A 22,852-nucleotide genomic window follows, 5' to 3' on the forward strand; every position below is an offset into this window, starting at 1 on the left:
TCTTTGAGGAATTGCTACACTATCTTCCACAATGGTTGAACTAATTTACACTCCCACCAACACTGTGAAAGAGTTGCTATTTCTCCACATCCTCTCCAGCATCTGTTGTTTCCCGACGTTTTAATGATCGCCATTCTAACTGGTGTGAGATGGTATCTCATTGCAGTTTTGATTTGCATTTCTCTAATGACCATTGATGATGAGCATTTTTTTCATATGTTTGTTGGCCACATAAATGTCTTCTCTGGAGAAGTGTCTGTGTATATCCTTCACCCACTTTTTGATGGGGTCGTTTATTTTTTTCTTGTAAATTTGCTTAAGCTCTTTGTAAATTCTGGATATTAGCCCTTTGTCAGATGGATAGATTGTAAAATTTTCTCCCATTCTGTAGGTTGCCTGTTCATTTTGATAATAGTTGCTTTTGCTGTGCAGAAGCTCTTTAGTTTAATTAGATCTTATTTGTCAATTTTCGCTTTTGTTTACGTTGCTTTTGGTGTTTTAGACACGAAGTCTTTGCACATACCCATGTACTGAATGGTATTTCCCAGGTTTTCTTCTAGAATTTTTATGGCTTTAGGTCTGACGTTTAAGTCTTTAATCCATCATGAGTTGATATTTGTTAAAGGTGTAAAGAAGAGGTGCAGTTTCAGTTTTCTGCATATGGCTAGCCAGTTTTCCAAACACCATTTATTAAATAGAGAATCTTTTCCCCATTGCTTGTTTGTGTCCGGTTTGTCAAAGATCAGATTGTTGTAGACGTGTGGTGTCATTTCTGAGGCCTCTGTTTGTTCCATTGGTCTATATATCTGTTTCGGTACCAGTATCATGCGTTTTTGTTACTGGGCCTTATAGTATAGTTTGAAGTCAGGTAGCATGATGCCTCCAGCTTTGTTTTTTTTGCTTAGGATTGACTTGGCTATGCAGGCTCGTTTTTGGTTCCATATGAAGTTTAAAGTAGTTTTTTAAATTCTGTGACCAAAGTCAGTGATAGCTTGATGGGGATAGCATTGAATCTATAAATTACTTTGGTCAGTATGGCCATTTTCACGATATTGATTGTTCCTATCCATGAGCATGGAATATTTTTCCATTTGTTTGGGTCCTCTCTTATTTCCTTGAACAGTGGTTTGTAGTTCTCCTTGAAGAGATCCTTCATATCCCTTGTAAATTGTATTTCTAGGTATTTTATTCTCTTAGTAGCAATTGCGAATGGGAGTTCACTCATGATTTTGCTCTCTGTTTGTCTGTTATTGGTGTATGGGAATGCTTGTGATTTTTGCATATTGATTTTGTATCCTGAGACTTTGCTGAATTTGCTTATTAGCTTAAGGAGATTTTGGGCTGAGACGATGGGGTTTTCTAAATATACAATCATGTCATCTGCAAACAGGGACAATTTGACTTCCTCTCCTCCTATTTGAATAGCCTTTATTTCTTTCTCTTGCCTGATTGCCCTGGCCAGAACTTCCAACACTATGTTGAATAGGAATGGTGAGAGAGGGCAACTTTGTCTTGTGCCAATTTTCAAAGGGAATGCTTCCAGTTTTTGCCCATTCAGTATGACGTTGGCTGTGCATTTGTCATAAATAGCTCTTACTATTTTGAGGTACGTTCCATAGATTCCTAGTTTATTGAGAGTTTTTAGCATGAAGGGGTGTTGAATTTTGTCGAAGGCCTTTTCTGCATCTATTGAGATAGTCATGTGGTTTTTGTTGTTGGTTCTGTTTATGTGATGGATTAAATTTATTGATTTGCATATGTTGAACCAGCTTTGCATCTCAGGTATGAAGCCAACTTGATTGTGGTGGATAAGCTTATTGATGTGCTGCTTGATTCAGTTTGCCAGTATTTTATTGAGGATTTTCGCATTGATGTTCATCAGGGATACTAGCCTGAAATTTTCCTTTTTTGTTGTATCTCTGTCAGGTTTTGGTATCAGGATAATGCTGGTCTCATAAAATGAGTTAGGGAGGATTCCCTCTTTTTCTATTGTTTGGAATAGTTTCAGAAGAAATGGTATCAGCTCCTCTTTGTACCTCTGGTAGAATTCAGCTGTTAATCCATCTGGTCCTGGACTTTTTTTTTAGTTGGTAGACGATTAATTACTGCCTCAATTTCAGAACTTGTTTTTGGTTTATTCAGGGATTTGACTTCTTCCTGGTTTAGACTTGGGAGGGTGTATGTGCCCAGGTATTTATCCATTTCTTCTAGATTTTCTAGTTTATTTGCATAGAGGTGTTTATAGTATTCTCTGATGGTAGTTTGTATTTCTGTGGGATCAGTGGTGATATCCCCTATATCATTTTTTATTGCTTTTATTTGATTCTTCTCTCTTTTCTTCTGTGTTAGTCTGGCTAGCGGTCTACCTATTTTGTTGATCTTTTCAACAAACTATCTCCTGGATTCATTGATTTTTTGAAGGTGTTTCTTGTCTCTATTGCCTTCAGTTCTGCTCTGATCTTAGTTATTTCTTGTCCTTTGCCAGGCTTTGAATTTGTTTGCGGCATTTAGCCCATTTACATTTAAGGTTAGTATAGTTATGTGTGAATTTGATCCTTTCATTATGATGCTAGCTGGTTGTTTTGCTCATTAGTTGATTCAGTTTCTTGATAGTGTCGATGTTCTTTACAATTTGGTATGTATTTGCAGTGCCTGGTACCAGTTGTTCTTTTCCAATGTTTAGTGCCTCCTTCAGGAGCTCTTGTAAGGCAGGCCTAGTGGTTCCAAAATCTCTCAGCATTTGCTTGTCTGTAAAGGATTTTATTTCTCCTTCGCTTATGAAGCTTAGTTTGGCTGAATATGAAATTCTGGTTTGAAAATTCTTTTCTTTAAGAATGTTGAATATTGGCCCGCACTCTCTTCTAGGTTGCAGGGCTTCTGCAGACAGATCTTCTATTAGTCTGATGGAGTAACCCGACCTTTCTCTCTGGCTGCCCTTAACGTTTTTTCCTTCATTTCAACCTTGGTGTATCTGATGATTATGTGTCTTGGGGTTGTTCTTCTCAAGGAGTATCTTTATGGGGTTCTCTGTATTACCTGAATTTGAATGTTGGCCTATCTTGCTAGGTTGGGGAAGTTCTCCTGGATAATATCCTGAAGAGTGTTTTCCAACTTGGTTCCATTCTCCCCATCACTTTCAGGTACACCAGTCAAATGTAGGTTTGGTCTTTTCACATAGTCCCATATTTCTTGCAGGCTTTGTTCATTCCTTTTTATTTTCTTTTTCTCTAATCTTGTCGTCTTGCTTTATTTCATTAGGTGATCTTCAATCACTGATATCCTTTCTTCCACTTGATCGATTCAGCTATTGATACTTGTGTATGCTTTACGAAGTTCTCGTGCTGTGATTTTCAGTTCCATCAGGTCATTATATTCTTCTCTACATTGGTTATTCTAGTTAGCAATTCGAATAACCTTTTTTCAAGGTTCTTAGCTTCCTTGCCTTGGGTTAGAACATGCTCCTTTAGCTTGGAGGAGTTTGTTATTATCTACCTTCTGAAGCCCACCTCAGTGTACTCATCAGACTCATTCTCCATCCAGTTTTGTTCCCATGCTGGAGAGGAGTTGTGATCCTTTGGAGGAGGAGAAGCATTCTGGTTTTTGGAGTTTTCAGCCTTTTTGCGCTGGTTTCTCCCCATCTTTGTGGATTTACCTACCTTTGGTCTTTGATGCTGGTGACCTTCCAATGGAGTCTTTGAGTGGACGTGCTATTCCTTTCTGTTTGTTAGTTTTTCTTCTAACAGTTAGGCCCCTCTGCTGCAGGGCTGCTGGAATTTGCTGAAGGTCCACTCCAGAACCTGTTTGCCTGGAGATCACCAGTGGAGGCTGCAGGACAGCAAAGATTGCTGCCTATTCTTTCCTCTGGAAGTTTCGTCCCAGAGGGACACCTGCCAGATGCCAGCCAGAGCCCTCCTGTATGAGATGTCTGTTGGCCCCTACTGGGAGGTGTCTCTCAGTCAGGATACACGGGGGGCAGGGACCCACTTGAGGAGGCAGTCTGACCCTTAGCAGAGCTCGAACAGTGTGCTGGGAGGTCCTCTGCTCTCTTCAGAGCGGTCAGGCAGGGGCGTTTAAGTCTGCTGAAGCTGGGTCTGCAGCTGCCCCTTCCCCAGGCGCTCCGTTCCAGGGAAATGGGAGTTTTATCTATAAGTCCCTGACTGGAGCTGCTGCCTTTTTTTCAGAGATGCCCAGCTCAGAGAGAATTCTGGCAGTCTGGCCACAACAGCCTTGCTGAACTTCAGTGGGTTTTGCCAAGTTTGAGCTTCCTGGCTGCTTTGTTTACACTGTGAGTGTAAAACTGCCTACTAAAGTCTCAACAATGGTGGACGCCCCTCCCCCCACCAAGCTCCAGTGTCCCAGGTTGATCTCAGACTGCTGCTGTGCTGGCAGCGAGAATTTCAAGCCAGTGGATCTTAGTTTGCTGGGCTCTGTGGGGATGAGTCTTGCTGAGCTAGATCACTTGGCTCCCTGACTTCAGCACCCCTTTCCAAGGGAGTGGACGGTTCTGTCTCACTAGTGATTCAGGCACCACTGGGGTATGGAAAAAAAGAAAAAAAAGAAAAAAAGAAAAGAAAAAACTCTTGCAGCTAGCTTGGTGTCTGCCCAAATGGCTGTCCAGTTTTGTGTTGAAACCCAGGGCCCTGGTAGGGTAGGCACCAGAGGGAATCTCCTAGTCTGTGGGTTACGAAGATCGTGGGACAAGCGGAATATCTGGGCTGGAGTGTGCACGGTTCCTCAGGTTCAGTCCCTCACAGCTTCCCTTGGGTAGGGGAGAAAATTCCCTCACTCCTTGTTCTTCCTGGATGAGGTGATATCCCACCCTGCTTCTGCTTGCCCTCTGGGGGCTGCACCCGCTGTTCAACTAGTCCCAGTGAGATGAACTGGGTACCTCAGTTGGAAATGCAGAAATCACCTGCTTTCTGCATCGATCTCGCTGGGAGTTGCAGACCAGAGCTGTTTCTATTCAGCCATCTTGCCAGAAATTCTGTATTTTTTGTCTGTTCTCTTATTGGGCATTGGGTACAACCAGCTGGAAAAGCTATTTGTTGTGTTTCTCTAGGAACCCCTCTTCCTCTACAAAACTCCTAAAGAATAGAGAACTGTCTATATTTCTTCAAATCTTTAGCATCCAGGAAGTGCCTTGAATAAATCATCAAGTTTTAGGGCTAAAGGAATCTCAGAAATCATAATCTAATCCCTTTCATTTGATGGATCAAGAAGTTGAAGCCCAGAAAAAATGAGTGTGTTCCTGAATCTCTCAGCTGCCAGTTTGTTATCTGTTCAGGTATCCAGCAAGATGATTAGTTTTGTGGTTGATGATGATGAATTAGATTTCTATGACTTTATTAGAGAAAAATCTTCCTGTTAATGTAGTCTAATGGGTGACATTACTCTTTGCAGATTCAAGGATGAGTCTCATTTATTCATACTCTTTTTATTAATAACAAAAGGCTAAGTTAATGTACTTTGTTTTCCTCCCACGAGAAACCCCAGCAAATTCTACAAAATGTTTGAGCCCCAAAATGAACTCATGCATTCACTGTAATAGCAGTGCTGGCTGGATTAAGCATGTTTTTCTTTCTTCTTCTTCCCCTACCTTTTTAATTTTTTTGAGAACGTAGCATAGGTAGACAGCTCTCAGCTGGAGAATAAAATAAGAAACAATTTTTTCTTCCTAAGCCATGGCTGCCCTCAGTTTACACCACTTGTCTTTATAGGCCACCCTCTTATTTTCTATTCTCCCATAGATAATGGTTAAGTCCTTGATAGTGCCTTCAAATGTGGAGTAAAGAATGCAGGCCATGCAGAATGCAAATTATTTGCTCAACTGGGGCACATGGGAATTTGGAGATGACAAATCCTTTACTAAGATCTCCATGCTTAGAATAGGTTGCAAACTCAATACATACAGAGGTCTCATAGGTAATGCAAATGAGTAAAATCATCTCAGTCGACACTAGGAACCTGGACAGTGAAAACCCTAATATGATGATAGCTCCTTCTCAAATCCAGTCATTTGTTGCTATGAGGGAATCTGTACAAATTCTATCCAGTTGTCTGATTTTCCAAGTCAGTGCATAAATCTAGGTTTTTATGTGACGTGTATCAAATCTGAAATAATGAGCATAGGTTAAAGATTTTAAAACTCTATGCAAGCAAATAAACAAACAAAATACTATTGAAGACTGGCCTGAAGTTCTCTTAGCTTGCAATCTCTTGTTTCAAAAATTCTAGAAAATTTCTTCTAGTTATTGGATATGCAACTAATCCATCTATTATCAATAGTTTGGAGGTATTCTGTGTGTGTCAAATATTGTTTAGGATATTTAAGGGAATTTTTAGAAATTAAAGGCATGTTTTGGTGTACAAAAATCTTTCGGTCTAGTTGGATAACATGAAATCACTTATGAAAACATAACTAACAAGTTACAGTGTAAATGCAAAGTGAGGGAGGCTACAAGTTAAATGAAGTCCCCAGACCTCACCCTTTGAGGCCAAGTTATACCTCACCTATGAGTTACATAATATGCTCTGCAAACATGTACATCTCTCTGTAAGTCCGTTCAGCTCATTATACTACAATTAAGAATTAAGAAACTGCTTGAATCTTTTAAAATTCAAAACTTTGAGATCATGACTGTCACAATTTATATTTTGACTTCCCACCCTTAGCACAGTGACTATACATGATAGTGTAAACTAAATGTTTGTTGAGTGAATCAATAGCAAATTGAATTTTATAGGAGTAATTGATCATTACAAATGATTCATTAATTGGGAAGGAAATGGTGCAGATGGTAAAGAAAAACTTTGTAGAGAAAGTAACATTTTAGTTGGATTTTGATGTGAGTGAATAGGATTCCATACATGAAGAATCCTATGGAGAACATTTTAGATGGGGAACATTACCAGTGAGGTTGTAAAGAAACTAAATAGACTGATTTGGAATATGGAATTCCACTTTTTTACTATAATTTTGTTTGAATATGGTTTTGAGGTGGTTCATATATTGCACCTCAATGTTATGTGTCCATACTTTTCAAAGTATTCCCATCCCAGTTGATTAACACATTTAGTAATACACCTGTCATCCTCCAGGGAGATGGAGCTGAAGAGGTGGGGTTGTGCTTTGTTGTAATGGTAATTTTTTCCTTTATCCATTCCGTTAATTGGGAGATGAATACTGAGCAAGGGGAAATATTTTATTAGCTAGAAGCAATTTTGAATTGCTTATGTCCCTCTTTATAGTGCTGATAGGGGATAATTTTTAGAGCTGGCTAATATGAAGAGCCAATAGCTTTTAGGGATTGGGCTTTATTCTTTCAAGCATTTCCCTATTCTCTGGTTAATAGGATGTGCTCAAGAAGCCCTAGTGGGGGAAATTTATCCCTCTGGGATGGTGCCTTCTCTACATAACATGCCCAACAAGGAATTGGGTTGAGAGAACTAGGATTGAGCTTTCTACAATTTTCTGGGTGCCTTTGTAACGTGGGAATCGTGTCCATAAAATTCTCTGTCCTTGAAATTTTCTTTACCTGTTCTCTGATATCACAGCCTTATTCTAGAAGCTTCTTGAAGTTCTTCATAGAGCAAAAGGATAGTTACATGTCAGAACCCAGATCACTGTTAGCTGTAGACTTTTTGTTAGAGACTATGACAAGAATATTTTAAGAATTCAAAAAAGGAAAATTATTAACAAGTCTAAAGGCTTATTTTTTTTACTGTAATTTTATTTATTCATGTGTATTCCAAGTGATCAATCATTCTGCCAAGCATCTTGTACTAAATGTGCTAACGAAATAGTGAATCAAATATTTTGAAAGTATGGACATGTATAACATTGATTTTCAATATTTGAATCACATCAACAATCTGCTCAAGGGAAACAACTTTATAAGGATGGATTTCCATATACCTTATTAGTAGTTGGCAGGGAGAACACTTGTGAAATTCATCACTAACTTATTTCCTTTAACTCTCCATATCTTCAATCCTCTAAGTCTTTAGTGACAATATTAGTAATAATGGAATTGTAATATTCATTATCTACTGAGCGCTAATGAAGCTGTTCTTTAGGCCTACATGAATTATTACCAAAAGTAATTCACAGGTTTCTCAGGTTATTTTGAGAAACAGATCATTGATACTAGTTGAATGCTGGTAGAAAGCAAACAAACAAGAAGAAGAAGAAGCAACAGTGAGGGAAGAATTAAATGGAGAAGAGGGGCAAGGCAATGCAATAAATTAAATGCATTTAATGCAGAAAATGCATAAAGGATATGGAAAAATGAGCATTGAGTTCCAATATGCTCTAACTCTGAACTGGGTGAGTCTCAGCTTCCTCATCTCTACACCAGGGACAACAATATCTATCTATCTCTAACAGGAATGTGAACAATTAAGTGGATACAAATATCTGGAAAGCACCCAGCCCAGAGTAGCCCAAGATAATTTGGTTCTCTTTGTCTTTCCGCGTCTCTTCATCCTCTGACCCTCTCTTTTTCCTTTCACTACCCATTGCTTTCTAAAAATAAAGTGATAAATCTGACTTATATGTGTAGAAATTGATGTATTTGATGTGTCAAATAACATATGGTTTCAAAAGAATGACAATGTTAACTCGGTAGACTGACAAGAATGGGCAGCCAGTTTTGTCTGACACCCAAGCGTTCTTATTTTCTGTCATAGGTGGAGAGAAAAATGACATTTGTGGAGTGCTTACTATGTACCAAGCACTGTGCTCATCTAATTTAAATCTCATAATAACGATATTAGTCCGTTTTCATGCTATTGAGAAGAAATCTCCAAGACTGGGTGTATTAGCCTGCTTTCATGCTGCTGACAAAGACATACCCGAGACTGGGCAACTTACAAATGAAAGAGGTTTAATGAACTCACAGTTCCACGTGGCTGGGGAGGCCTCAGGATCCTGGCAGAAGGCAAGGAGAAACAAGTCACATCTTTCATGGATGACAGCACGAAAAAGAGAGCCTGTGAAAGGAAACTCCCCTTTTTAAAACCATCTGATCTCATGAGACTTATTCACTATCACAAGAACAGCAAGGGAAAGATCTGACCCCATGATTCAATTACCTCCCGCTGGGTCTCTCTCGCAACATATGGGAATTCAATGTAAGATTTGGGTGGGGACAGAGCCAAACCATATCACTGGGTAATTTATTAATATAAAGAAAAGAGGTTTAATTGACTCACAGTTCCACGTGGCTGGGGAGGCCTCAGGAAACTTACAATCATGGTGGAAAGAGAAGCAAACATGTCCTTCTTCACATGGTGGCAGCAAGGAGAAGTGCCAGGCAAAAGGGGGAATAGCCCCTTATAAAACCATCAGATCTCATGAGAACTCACTCACTATCACCTGAGGGTAACTGTCACCATGATTAATTTACCACCCACTGGATCCCTTCCACAACACACAGGGATTATGAGAGCTACAATTCAAGATGTGATTTGCATGGGGACACCAAGCCTAGCCATAATTAATAACTCTGTAAGGTATCAGTGTCTTCATTTTGCAGATGAGGAACTGAAGTGAAGAAAGGTTATTAACTTGTCTGATATCACATGGGTAATGAATGCATCAACTGTTATTTAGACCATGTTGGCTATTACTACTAAATCATGCTGTCTGTCTCCATGGTTCTTAGCTGGTGAGAGAAGTACATCTCAATCATCTGTGGAAGCATATGACTGGTTTGAAAAATTTCCCCCAGTAATTCTGATGGGCCCTTCTTTGGGTGGGCAACTTGACTTAGGATCCCTGAGAGTCTCTGTTGGCTCTCCTTTCTAGCCTGGGGAGGGAGAAATACTAACTCTACTCAGTGATCATCAAAACAACCTGCAAATCTGAACCAACATTATTTCTTTCTTAATGGATTTTGAGTCCTTTGTGGATATTTTCTGCATAGTGTTTACCAAAGCAAATGCATTAAAGAACCAAAACTTGAGTATAGTATCTTTAGGATCTATTTTAGAATAACAAAAAGAATTTAAAATAGGGAACAATGTTTACAGTTTTTTAAAGGCAAGAGAAACCTTTTTCTTATAGCTTGGCAGAAGAGATGAGGAGGTAATCATGGGCACTGGTGCTGTTGTTTACTAGCTGAGGTGCCAAAGATACCCATCTGTCAAGAAAATGTGTAGGATGTTGATCAAGCCTGGAGCCTCTGACACTGAACAACGCGCTGGGGACTAAAGATGCCACTCCAATGAGAGAGTGCCTGCCTGATGGTGCACTGCGTCTGTGAGGAGGAATTTCCATCCATCTTCCCACTGAAAAATAGGGCTTTTATTACAGCTGAGAAAAGGGCACGAGAAAATTGCCTTGATCTTCAAAACAGGAGATGCAACCTGAGTGTTACATACCTCAGAAACTCTTTTCGAAAGATCATTTCATTTTGGACTTTGACAAACCAAAGCAACTGGCATTTTAAATACAATGAAAATAGTCACTTTTCACCCCAGTCACTATTGAGGGTAGGTCTAAAAAGGCAGATATTTGAATAGAGCAAAGATATGGCTTCAGGCTTCCATGACCTGTATCTTCTCCTTTTTTTCTCCCTCATCAATGCTGTAAGTTGTCGAGAGAGAGAGAGAGAGAGAGGGGAGAGAGAGAGAGAGAGAGAGGTGAGAGAGAGAGAGAGAGAGACAGACAGAGAGAGAGAGAGAGAGAGAGAGAGCACCACCTACTAATAAGTATGTAATTGTTGAGTAATTACATTCTTTTGTTGGTCGATATTAGACATTGGGAAAAAAACTTGGACTTGGGCTGTAAGGATACCAACTTCCCAGGATCTCATGAATTGACATTTTCAGTGCACCTGGGGAGGTGTCACACCAGGCCCAGAGCCTAGAGAAAATGACAGGGACATGAGCATCACCTGGAGACAAGATCCTCCTTGTGGGGTGAAGGTAACATTGTTTTAGATTTGTTCTTCCTCTCTACCCTATGTTAGAAGCAAAAATACTTTATTTGTTTTGCATATATATTGTCATGGTGATAGAGGTGAAAATGCAAGATGAGCAGAGTTTGAGAAAATAAGGCAAAAGGTTTTATCTCTCTACAACTTTGTCTGAAAGTACTCTTTTTTGTTTAGCTTAAGACATGGGATTACTTATGGCTATGTTGCTGGTAGGCATCTTAGGAACCAGACAGTAGGGAATCCTAATCAATTACTGGTCTATGATTCCAGAATGGCTAAAGCTTCCAAGGACAGTGGCTGGGGTAGTCTCTGGAGCTTAAGAACACAGACAAGGCAGTTACTTGGTGCCTGCTGGGTGGAACAACTAGCAGTAATTAAACTCTTTCCTTTTCAGCTAATGTCTTTGATATTATGGGATTGTGTAATTATTCTCATTCTCCCCTGCTCCCACCTGCTCCACGGCCTTTTCCTGATGTTTTTAGGGAGGCACTATGATGATCGCCTGAAAGGTTTGCTTCTAGAGTGCATCAAGTTTGTGTAAACTGTTCCTCTACCTGCTCACTGCCTCTCCCCCTTCACCTGGTTAACTTGTGTTCATGCTTTGGATCTCATTTCAAATGTCATTTCTCCAAGAAAGCCTTCTTGGACATCTCTTCTACCTGGCCCTGCATTTTTTCCTTCAGAGCACTTATAATTAGTAATTACAATTTGTTTGAAAAAATGCAATCTCCCCCTGAAGAATATAGGCTCCATGAGGGCAAAGACTGCTCCTGTTTTGTGGACAGTGCACACTGTAAGCCACCCAGTGCCTACAGCAGTGTCTGCCACATGGATTCTAGAATATTTATGGAAGGAGTCAGTGAAGTGCTGCATTACACTTATTGACCAGTGTTCACCAAATGCTTCACAGCAAGCCTTGTGTTGTGTTCTTGGCAATGTAGGGGATATAAAAGATGTAGAAGCGTGGATCGTGTTCCCAAAGAGCTTACAACTGGTTAGGGAAAGACCGTTCTTCAGAAGAGCAATCTTATTCTTTTCAAAAGTACATTGATGTGTTAAGCACATTGCTTCAAAAATAGTAAGTAGTAATAGAATAATATTAATGTTTTGCAATAGAAGTGTAATAAGAACAAAATTTACATTATATGTGTAGACAAATTTCTACGGCTTATGGGTACGTTTATTTTTTCATATCCTACTACCTTCTTTCTAGTTCTTGTGAACACAACTATATGATCTTCTTCCTCTCTTGTTCTATCACCATCACTTCTTTGCATTTATTTTGGTCTTGTCTTAGTCCCTTTGTGTTGTGATAAAGGAATACTTGAGGTTGGATAATTTATAAAGAAAATAGTTTATTTGGCTCATGTATCTGCAGGTTGTTCAAGAAGCATGGCGTCAGCATCTACTTCTGGTGAGGGTCTCAGGAATCTTCCATTCATGGTGTAGGGTGAAGGGGAGCATCACATGGTGAGAGAGGAAGGAAGACAGAGAGGGGAGGGAGGTGCTACATTCTTTTCAATAATCGATTCTTGTGAGAACCGATCCAGTGAGAGCTCACTCATTCCTGGGAGGACAGCACCAAGCCATTCATGAGGGATTCACTCCCATGACCCAAACACCTCTCTCCAGGCCCACCTCCAACACTGGGGACTACATTTCAATGTGGACTTGATGGGGTGCCATGGAAACCCTATCCAAACCACAGAAGGCCTCACTGCGCACTGTTGTGACTGGTGATTTGAAAAGCTGTTTGACAATATATACCATGATAAATCCAGACAGTTTAGAAAGACAACTATTTATAGGTAGAGGTCTCATTCTTATGTGGGATATAAAATAGTTGATCTAATAGAAGTAGAGAGTAGAATAGCAGTTACCAGAGGATGGGGAGAAATTGGTCAATGGGTGAAAGTTACGCTTAGATAGGAGGAATAAGTTCTGGTATTCCATTGCACAGTAGGGTGACTATAGGCAACAATAAATATTGTGTACTTCGAAATAGCTAGAAGAGGCTGGGCAAGGTGGCTCATGCCTGTAATCCCAGCACTTTAGGAGGCTGAGTCTAGCGGATCACCTGAGGTCAGGAGTTCAAGACCAGCCTGGACAACTTGGCGAAACCCGGTCTCTACTGTTCAGCATAGTGGCAGGCACCTGTAATCCTAGCTGCTTGGGAGGCTGAAGCAGGAGGATTGGTTGAACCTAGGAGGTGAAGGTTGCAGTGAGTCGAGATTGCACGACTGCACTCCAGCCTGTGCAACAGAATGAGACCCCCTCTCAAAAACAACAACAACAGCAGCAACATCAACAACAACAAAATAGCTAGAAGAAAGAATTTTGAATATTCTCATCACAAGAAAATGGCAAATGTTTGAAGTGATGGATATGCCAGTTACCATAATTTGATCATTATACAATGTATATGTGTATCAAAACATCATACTGTACTCCATAGACATATAGTGATTTCAATGAAACAGAAAATAAAACTTAGAAAAGGTAGAAGGAAATAAAGTAGAAATTTGTTAAAACCTTTAAAAAGAGATTGACTTTCTATGCTCTAAAGTGAGAGAAGAAACGATAAGAAACAAACCTATAGATTTTAGTTGAGAAAATCTTTAGTTCCTTTATCAGCAAAGTGTTAAGTATAGCTGGCACAGAGTAAATATATCAAAATGTTATTTATTATTATTGTTTTATAATTGTGTTGTAACCATTATAAAGGACATAGCCAAAGTAAAACAATAAAAAGAACCTAGAGAAACTTCTTTAAAACAGAAAATACAGAAAAGTATACAGTTAATAGTTTTTTCTTAATTTTAAAATATTAATGACAATAAAGATTATATATATTCAAGGTGATTAATGTGATAATTTGATATATGTATACATTGTGTAATGATTATCAAAATCAAATTAATATACATGTCCATACCATCCGTACTGTACATCAGATTCCCGAACTTCATCTTGTAACTATGTTAGTGTCCTTTGACCAAAATCTCCCCATTTCCCCCAACCCTAAGCTCCTGGCAACCCATTGTTCTACTCTCTGTTTCTGTAAGTTTGACTTTTTTAGATTTCACATATAGGTGAGATCATACAGTATTTGTTCTTCTGTGCCTGGCTTATTTCGCTTAGCATAATGTCCTACAGGTTCGTCTATGTAGCCACAAATGGCAGGATTTCTTGCTTTTCATGACTGACTAATATTCAGTGTGTGTGTGTGTGTGTGTGTATATGTGTGTATAATATGTACATCTGGCATTTTCTTGATCTAGTCATCTGTCCATGGACATATAGACTGTTTCCTTACTTCGGCTATTATAAACAATGCTGCAGTAAACATGGAGGTGTCAGTGTCTCTTTGAGCTACTGATTCCATTTCCTGTGGGTATATATCCAGAAGTGGGATTGCTAGAGTGTATAGTAGTGTTATTTTTAAGTTTTTGAGGAATCTCCATACTGTTTTCCATTCTGCTGTATGATGTCAATAGTTTTATTAAAGAGTTCATGCTCTTAATAATTTGACAAAAGTCCCTATATACCTAATGTTCAAAAGAACAAATCCTAGAAAATATACATATAGAAAAAATATTCCATCTCCTTAGGTTCGAATATTAAGTTTAGTGAATAGGATCATACAAGTAATAAAATCATGTAAGTTGCAAAGGGATTCAGTAGTATACATGAACGATACACTATGCTAAGAAATCATCACCTAAAACATTGAAAACCCATATGCTCAGAGAATTTCACCAGAGCATTGCTTTTCATATTAGTGAAAAACCAGCATCCACTTACAATTTAACAACAGAGAAACGGTTGAAGTATTTTTTATTTATGTGCCCAATATTACAAAACTATGAAAAAGGTCAGGTACACAATTTTAAGCAACAGTATATACAGATGAGATTAGCTTTGGAGGCAACATGGCAGTATTTATCATAATTTCAAGTGTCCCCTGACCCACTGCTTTCACTTCTGGGTATCTGTTTAATATAGCATGTGCACAAAGACACATGTACAACATACACACTGCTTGCGAGGGTATTGATTTTAGAGCAAAAAGCAGAAATAACCTAAATATCAGAGTGTGGTTGAATTGAGTTTGGAATTTTAGTGTGATGGAATGTTATATAGGCAATCAAAAGAATGATGTTCCAGCGTGGAAAAATTTCTAAATTATACTGTTAAGTTTAAAAAATCAAATTGCTAAATAATATGTATGATATGACCTATTTTTATAAAGACAGTACAAGCTATATATGCGTCATTCAAACACATGGCTATGTACAAATCCATAGAGTAAATTTGAGAACAACATGCACCAAGATGCTTCCAGATCTGGCCTCTGGGAAGGTAGAAGGTTTGGGAATGAGAGATGAGAAATGATGGAAATTTTCATTTATCACTCGTTAGGCACTTCTGAATTTGTTTAAAACAAAGAGCTTAAAATAATGTATTTATTTCATAATGTTAAAATAATGTAAGAACAAAAACAAAAAAAAAGAAACTATGGTTATTTTACTACATGAGATTAAGGGCATTGTTTTTCTTTTTGTTTTCTTTCACAACTGTTAGAAGGTTAGACTCTTTTCGTCTTTAAAATTCAGAAAGAAAGTTTTTATTAGGTACAACTTTTCCCTTCAGACAATGGCTTGCAACCTCAGTTTTATAACATGCAGTGGGAAGAGGATGGGAGGAAGACTTTGGTTATCCCAGCTGGGATTATAAAATTCCTCTCAACCGGAATAGTTTCAATTTACATAAAATGAAAGTTCACATAATTTTAAACGTTCTTATCCTCTCCTTACTTTTTCTGGTTGGGGTAGAGAGGTTGGGGTAGAGCAGTTGTCACATAACAGGCAATAGGGATTTTCAATTCTCTAAAGGCTGGAGATCACTGCTTTAAGAACTAACCGTCTAAGATAGATGACATGTGACACAGTTATAAAAAAAGACAAGCAGACAACTGTACAACTATTGAAAAAATGAAGTATTTACATTATGCATGAATAATATATCTTTGTGCACATCTCCTGGGTGAACTTGTCAAGTTTTCTTTCTCCCCTCTGCTTTGGTGTTTATTTTCAAACCATTTCTATCCTGGAAAATCTTTTTGTATTACTTTGGACCCTCTGGAAATGGCTATGACATATACTTTTCCCTATCCAGTGTTTGTAAGGCTTCCTTTCCCCGTAATTTTCACTTTCTGATTTGTTAGTTTAATTTAAGCTAGATGCTGACTGAATAAGGATGATTCCATCTACCTTAATGTTCTTTGTGTCATCCTTACCACATTCTGGCATCTAATGATTAAATAATTTACCACCACTACAGGAAATATTTTCTGAAACCTCACATATAAACTGGTTTAAACACCCTCCTCAGGAAAACCTAAATGGTTGAATTCACTCCTAACAATATTATTTTCAAAATAACAACAGCAACAACAATAACACTCAGAAACAGTAATGTTTATTTCAGGTAATGAAATTAACGGTGATTCTCTCTTTTCTTTTCACCACTATTAACACCATGTGGTTAGACTCCTACATGTTTAAAATTCAGAGAGGAAGATCCAGAAATAAAACAATCAGCAGTTACTTGCTTTAAAAATAATAGTTGCAGACTGGGTCAACCCCCAGAGCCTTTCTTCATGCTTTTCTTTTGTGTTGTAGAAACTGCCTTAGATTTGTGTGCTGCATGTGTTTTTCTGTGTTACTGTTTCTCACACTGTGTGGAAATTCCAGCAAGGGTTTTAATAATTCAACATAAAGGAAGAACAGTATTATAGTTGAAAATTAGCCTGAGAAAGGCGAATGTAACCTTTTTATACAAGAAAAATAAAGGGTGAGAAGGAGCCAAATTAGCTGAATAAAGAACTGCATAATGACGTGATACACAAATAAGAATGTCATATAAATTGGAAACTAGAGCGTGCACTGAAGAAAAATGTGGAGACAATCACTTTTAAGTGTAAAATCGGAAGAGTTAAGGCAAGAAACAAGATGCTACCAGCAAGATATTAAAGAGCAATAATGTTTCAGAGGCTTAATCTCTTCATGTCTCTTTTAAGCTCAGGTACATAGCAGGTTCCCAAAGGTGCCTGAGCCTAAGTAGACTGTTCAGGATTGTTTTTCCTTGCCACCATGGTTGGTGTCAATGGAAGTGGATGGTTCACTTGGAGGACCCATGTGCTGGAGACCCAGCCTTTGTTCTGATTCTGGTTGCTTCGGCACCTAACTTGAACATTTGCAGAAGCACCAGTACCTAAAGCCAGGAGCCTGGTACCTCTCCGTGGAGGCTGAACCAGATCCTGGGCAGTGGTGAGCCTTTCAAATCTTATCTTTGGCTCCTGGGTTAGTAAAAATCCTATCTTTTCCCAAAGGCTGACCTTGGCATAGAGCTCACCTCCTCCCTTTCTCCCAATTGTCCTTTGGGCTGGAGTGGGGTTATATCATAGGTGAGTTTCATAGTTGGAATGTCAGGCTCAGCCATTGTTTTGCATTTTCCTATGGTAGACATTTCCTGTCTTACCCTCAAAAGTCCAGTTTTTATCTTTTTTCTTCTTTCTTCCTCTTTTTAAAAAATAAGTCCACAGAAAAGGATCTGATACACTTAATAACTCTAAGGTAAAGTGCTGATAAGGTTTGAATTGTGACCCAACTTTCTGGTATGCTTGCAACTGGCTTGAAAGCAAAGTGGGTAAGGGATGTCTAACTGAGGAATTTTAGCAGATAGTGGTCTAGTGATTACAAAACTAGTCACCCCAAATCACTGTTGTAAACAGCGATTTCCCCACTTACAAACCATAAGCCTGTAAAGACTATATTTATCAAAATGAATTCATCAAGTGATTTCCCCCATAATGATCTTATGAGTTGATATAATTTGAGTCAAAAGCAAAGAAACTTAATATAGAATGTGTAGTTTTATGCTGGACAAAAGTATAATTTGTTTTATTAATATTGGCTCTTAATCCACAGTTTAAACATTAGCTCAAGACAACATGATTTTTCATCCGCGATACTACAGAATCTCCTAATTATTCTCTCTGTTTCCACACTTGCACTTTGCTTTCTGACCCTCTACTCTTTATAGAGTGACAGGCTCAAAGCGTAATTCATGCCACGTCACTTCTCACTTAAAATCCTCCAATGGCTTCCCAGTCCAGTTAAGATAAGACCCAGGCCGGGCGCTGTGGCTCACACCTGTAATCCCAGCACTTTGGAAGGCCGAGGAAGGCAGATAACCTGAGGTCAGGAGTTCGAGACTAGCCTGGCCAACATGGCAAAACTCTGTCTCTACTAAAAAATACAAAAATTAACCGAGTGTGGTGGCGTGCGCCTATACTCCTAGCTACCAAGGAGGCTAAGGCAAGGGAATTGCTAGAACCCGGGAGGCAGAGACTGTATGAGCCAAGATGGGGCCACTGCACTCCAACCTGGGCAAAAGAGCAAGACTCTGTCTCAGATAAAAATAAAAATAAAAGAGATAAACCCCAAACATCTTTCCAAAGCAGATCTGAGTGATTTGTCTACAGATATCCTCACCGATTTTATCTTCTCTTATTCCCCACCTCATTCTCTGAATTCTAGCCATGATTTTCTTTATTCTTATTTTTTGTTTTCTATATTAAAGCCCTTGTTCCAGTTGTCCATTGTCCATTCTGCCTGGAATTCACTTCCCTAAGATCTTCATGTGACTACCTTCTTTTTAGAACTTATGTTTCAGTGCCATGTCCCTTTCTCAGAGACGCTGTTTCTGACCCAAGCTCCCTCAACCCTCATATTCTCCTGCTCACCCAATCTCATCGTTCATTTTATATTTCAGTTATTAGCTCTGTCTGGAATCATCTCATTCACTTGTTTATTTATTGTCTCTTTCCACCAGACCACATGTTTCATGAGAGCAGAGACCTTGTCTTTGGTGGTTATTGTTTCAATCCCAGAGTCTGGAACAATGTGTGCCGCTTAGTTGGTGCTTAGTAAATATTTGCTGAATATTTGAGGAAAAATACTAGAAACAGTGTCAGTTTAATTTGTACACCCATGAAGTATTAAAGCAAGTCACCAGATATCATTTATAAGCAACTGGAAAAACACAGAGCAGTGTCTGGAAGCAAGGTGTTTTAGTAAAATATTTAGCCCAAAGAAAACAAAAGGGATTTATTTTGGACAGTCCAAAAGTGAATGCACTTAAATCATGGCTGGTTGGATTGGATTTGTCATCAACTAGCAAAATGAACATCAGTCATATTGGAGGTTTTAGTATGCTTTGTTCTCTTCTATTAAAACAGCACTATTTTTAAATGACTTGAAGTTTGCAGTTCTGTTACAATGACTCGTCAACTTGAAAAATGTGTTTCTTCAGGGTGGGAAGAGAATTTTAATTCATAATTCACTTATTGCAATGTTTATTTATTAAAACAAAGACATAATCTCTTATACTCTTTTTCATGACATTATGCCTTTTGCCTCTTCTATGTATTATACTTTATATATGTGCACACATATAAATAAGAAATTACAAAATGCAGTTTACGTTAGCAGAAAGAGCTTTTTTTTTTTTTAAATATGTCCTTGTGTAGAGTGGAACATGCTGTCTTATATTTCATTGTAATTTGGCTTGCCATTTTAAGGCATAGAGAGAGTATGAACACAAAGAGCATATACTTTTCTGCCTCTCTATTTATGGCTCCAAACAAGAATTTCGTCAAGTTCACATTTGAAAATATAACTTAAACAAAGCAGGGACAAAAGCTCACAGAGATCTCTGAATTAATTGAATTACTCAGTTTCATACACATCCAATAAAACAACAGATTCTCTTTAGAGTAGAAGGTATAAGCTATGCATTTACCTCTGTGTACTACCCTTCTTACCAAGGTTCTATTACACTACTGCAATCATTAAGCCTGTGTACAAACCACCGAATTAAACAAAGAGGCTATTTTTACAGAAGGGGTTGAGAGGCAAGGCAAAACATTTTTTAAAATAAAAAATAATTTTTCCTCAAAGCCCGGAACAGTAGCAGAAGGCTTTAAGAACATAAACATAACCAATCTGTCTATTCCAGGGGATAAAGGCTATGTTTCTTAAACATAAAAGAACAAAATTTCTAAGTAGCAAGCAAGTTGGAAGCATTTGCATAATGTATTCTATTTACATAAATTATGTTGCTTATAGCACTCATCTGATAAGACTTGGCAAAGGTGGAGGCAGAAGTTGAAGTGGAATGAAAAGAAGGGTGAATGTGTAGTTCTAGGATTCCTTTTATCCCTTTATGGCCTTTTCCCATTCTTTGAAGTCTTTGTTTATTTAGGGGTTAACATGCACATTTGCCCCAAACTTCATAACCATGAGTGTCAGGAAGAATTAGATTTGGTCGTTGCTGCACGCTCCCCCTACCCTGTTCTGTTCTCTTTTATGAAGGTAAAAATGAGTGCATCTGTCAACTACTGGAGCATGTTAACTCATGTATGTTGGGATTTGACAGCCACTGACTGTGAATTTTCTCACCATAACAACCAAATGAAAATGTCAGCAATGAATCTTTCTGCTAAGTGCCAGATTTTCTTTCTCATATGCACCATTTCCCTTTGACCAAATACAAAAGTTCAGTGTTTTACATAGCTCCAGCCAAGAGCTTATTTCTAATGGTGTAACATGATAGCTGACAATGCACAGTCTCTACAAGAATGGGTAAGTACTATGTATTTTAGTTAGAACTTTAAATATATCATTATTGGAATCTCGAGATCAAGAAAGACATTGTGGCTTCATAGATATCTGAGATATCTGGATACAGAGAACTTATGCATCTAAGTGGGCTATACTTTAAGATTTTTTGCCTTTCTACTCCAGTTCTCTGGAATCAGTGAGGCTTCATCTGAGGGAAAGAGGTGAATGTTGGAAGGAGCTAGCTGTTCACATTCTGCTTTTTCCTACTAATTTGAGGTCTTTGATCTGATGAGAATTTGGCATAACATTATTTACTCCTCAAGTTCTAGCTTTCTGGAATTTCATAAGCATTGACAAACTATTTCATCCACAGTGAGTTTGGGTTTTGCAAATGTGTAAACCTTTGGCCATGCTTATGGGATTCATTAGGAATGTTTTTGGCTGCAGCTAACAGCTTATCCAACGAAAGGTATCTTAAGCAAATAAGAATTTATTTTTGCAACGTAACAAAAAGTCTAGGATTATACAGTTCTGGCATTTTTTGGCTGCCTAGTGGTGGAAACTTAGTGTTTTTTTTCTCTTTTTTTTCTTTTTTCTTTTTTCTCTTTTTCCACTCTAACATGATTAATGTGGTGGCTTTAATTCCCTTGCTCGTTGCTTCATAATTGCAAGATGGCTGCCACCGTATCATACATAGAGATTTCATTTGATGCAGTAAGAAGGGAAAATGGGGAAAATGAGCCAGGCCAGGAGCATTTGCTCTTTTATCAGGAAAAATAACCAATTTATCCCACCTGGCCTCACCCAAATTGTCCCCACCCTTGCTCTCAGCCACTTTTCTTTTAAGGTTTTTGGTCATTTTGCCTGGGTTTTGTTGGCCAGAATTGTATAAAATGATCACTCCCATCTGCAAATGAGGCCAAAGACGTGAGTATTTGGCTTTTACAGGCATCTAATGAAGGGAAATCAAGGGAAAAATGTACCAAGTGAGTCAAACAATAAGGTTGCCGCAATGACCAAGGAATTATAATACTCAGGACAGATGAACATTATCTTGCATTCAAAGTCAGGAACTGACGTTCTTCTGAGTATTTCAGGGCCAGTCTGACTTGTCCCTAATTCCTACTTGCCTCTTAGGAAGAGTGTACATCGATCCTCTGTTTCCTTCTCAGAAGGACGGCTGAAGTTCTTGACAGATTACTTTCTTCAGGAAGCTGCAATGTGATTCTAAATACACCTTAGCAAAAAATATATGGGATGCAGTTTTTAGTAGAAGAAAGGAAACGTTGCTTTCACTATTTAAGCAAGTTTTGGTGTCACAGTGTTGGAGTCAGTTAAGATCTCGGAGAAAGAATGTTTGCCTGTCTGTAAACTACCTTAAGTTATTAACTTATCAACACAACTCCCCATCATTTCTCCTCCCTCCTGCAGAACACATATTCAAATCCTTAGGGTAGAAACTCTTGAAAACATTTATTCAGCCCCCCTCATCTAAGTTTCACCCTATGGTATATTGCATTATTCCTAGTAGAATCTTCCCAACTTGTGCAGCAAAGAGAAAGCAATGCATCTTGTAGTGAAAAGACAAATTCTTCTCGCTCTTCCTTGGCATGAAGCAGGCGGCTGCAAAGTAAAAGTACCTGGCAGGATTCCCAGAGACAGGGCTTGGGCCATGGGTTGGGCAGAGGAGAAGTTGCCATCTCATTATTTCATTGTCATGTGGTTGCTGGGCACACTAGCTGACATGCAGAATCAAAGTAAAAATTACCACTGTCAGAGAAGTGATACTAATGGCAGTGAGTCTGTTCTTCACCGTTTTCCAGGGACAGTCACCTCAATTTAGTGGACCTGTTTCCAGCTGCATTAACCCCCTAGGAAGATGACTGGAATATGCTTCCGAATTGGTGATGCTGGGTGATTTGTTGTAATAATGGTTTCAGGGCAAGATGAATTAATCACTGTCACTTGAGGGAAGAAGAAGAAAGTGTATTCAAAAGCATCACCATATATTGCCAGCAGGGGGAAAAAAAAGACTTAAAACCAGAAAAACAAAACAGTCTTTTAGCCCTTTTAAAAGAGAAAACATGACAAACATACACCTCAGGGAACCCTAACACCGAAATATCAGAGAAGTGAATAATTCACTTGTCATGATGTTTGTCAATAGGAAGTCAATTATTGGGCCACTAGTGTTTGTGTTTGCTAGTCTCAGTAGCCTCTCCT

Source organism: Mandrillus leucophaeus, unplaced genomic scaffold, assembly GCF_000951045.1.
Source record: "Mandrillus leucophaeus isolate KB7577 unplaced genomic scaffold, Mleu.le_1.0 Scaffold570, whole genome shotgun sequence".
Classification (NCBI taxonomy): Eukaryota; Metazoa; Chordata; class Mammalia; order Primates; family Cercopithecidae; genus Mandrillus; species Mandrillus leucophaeus.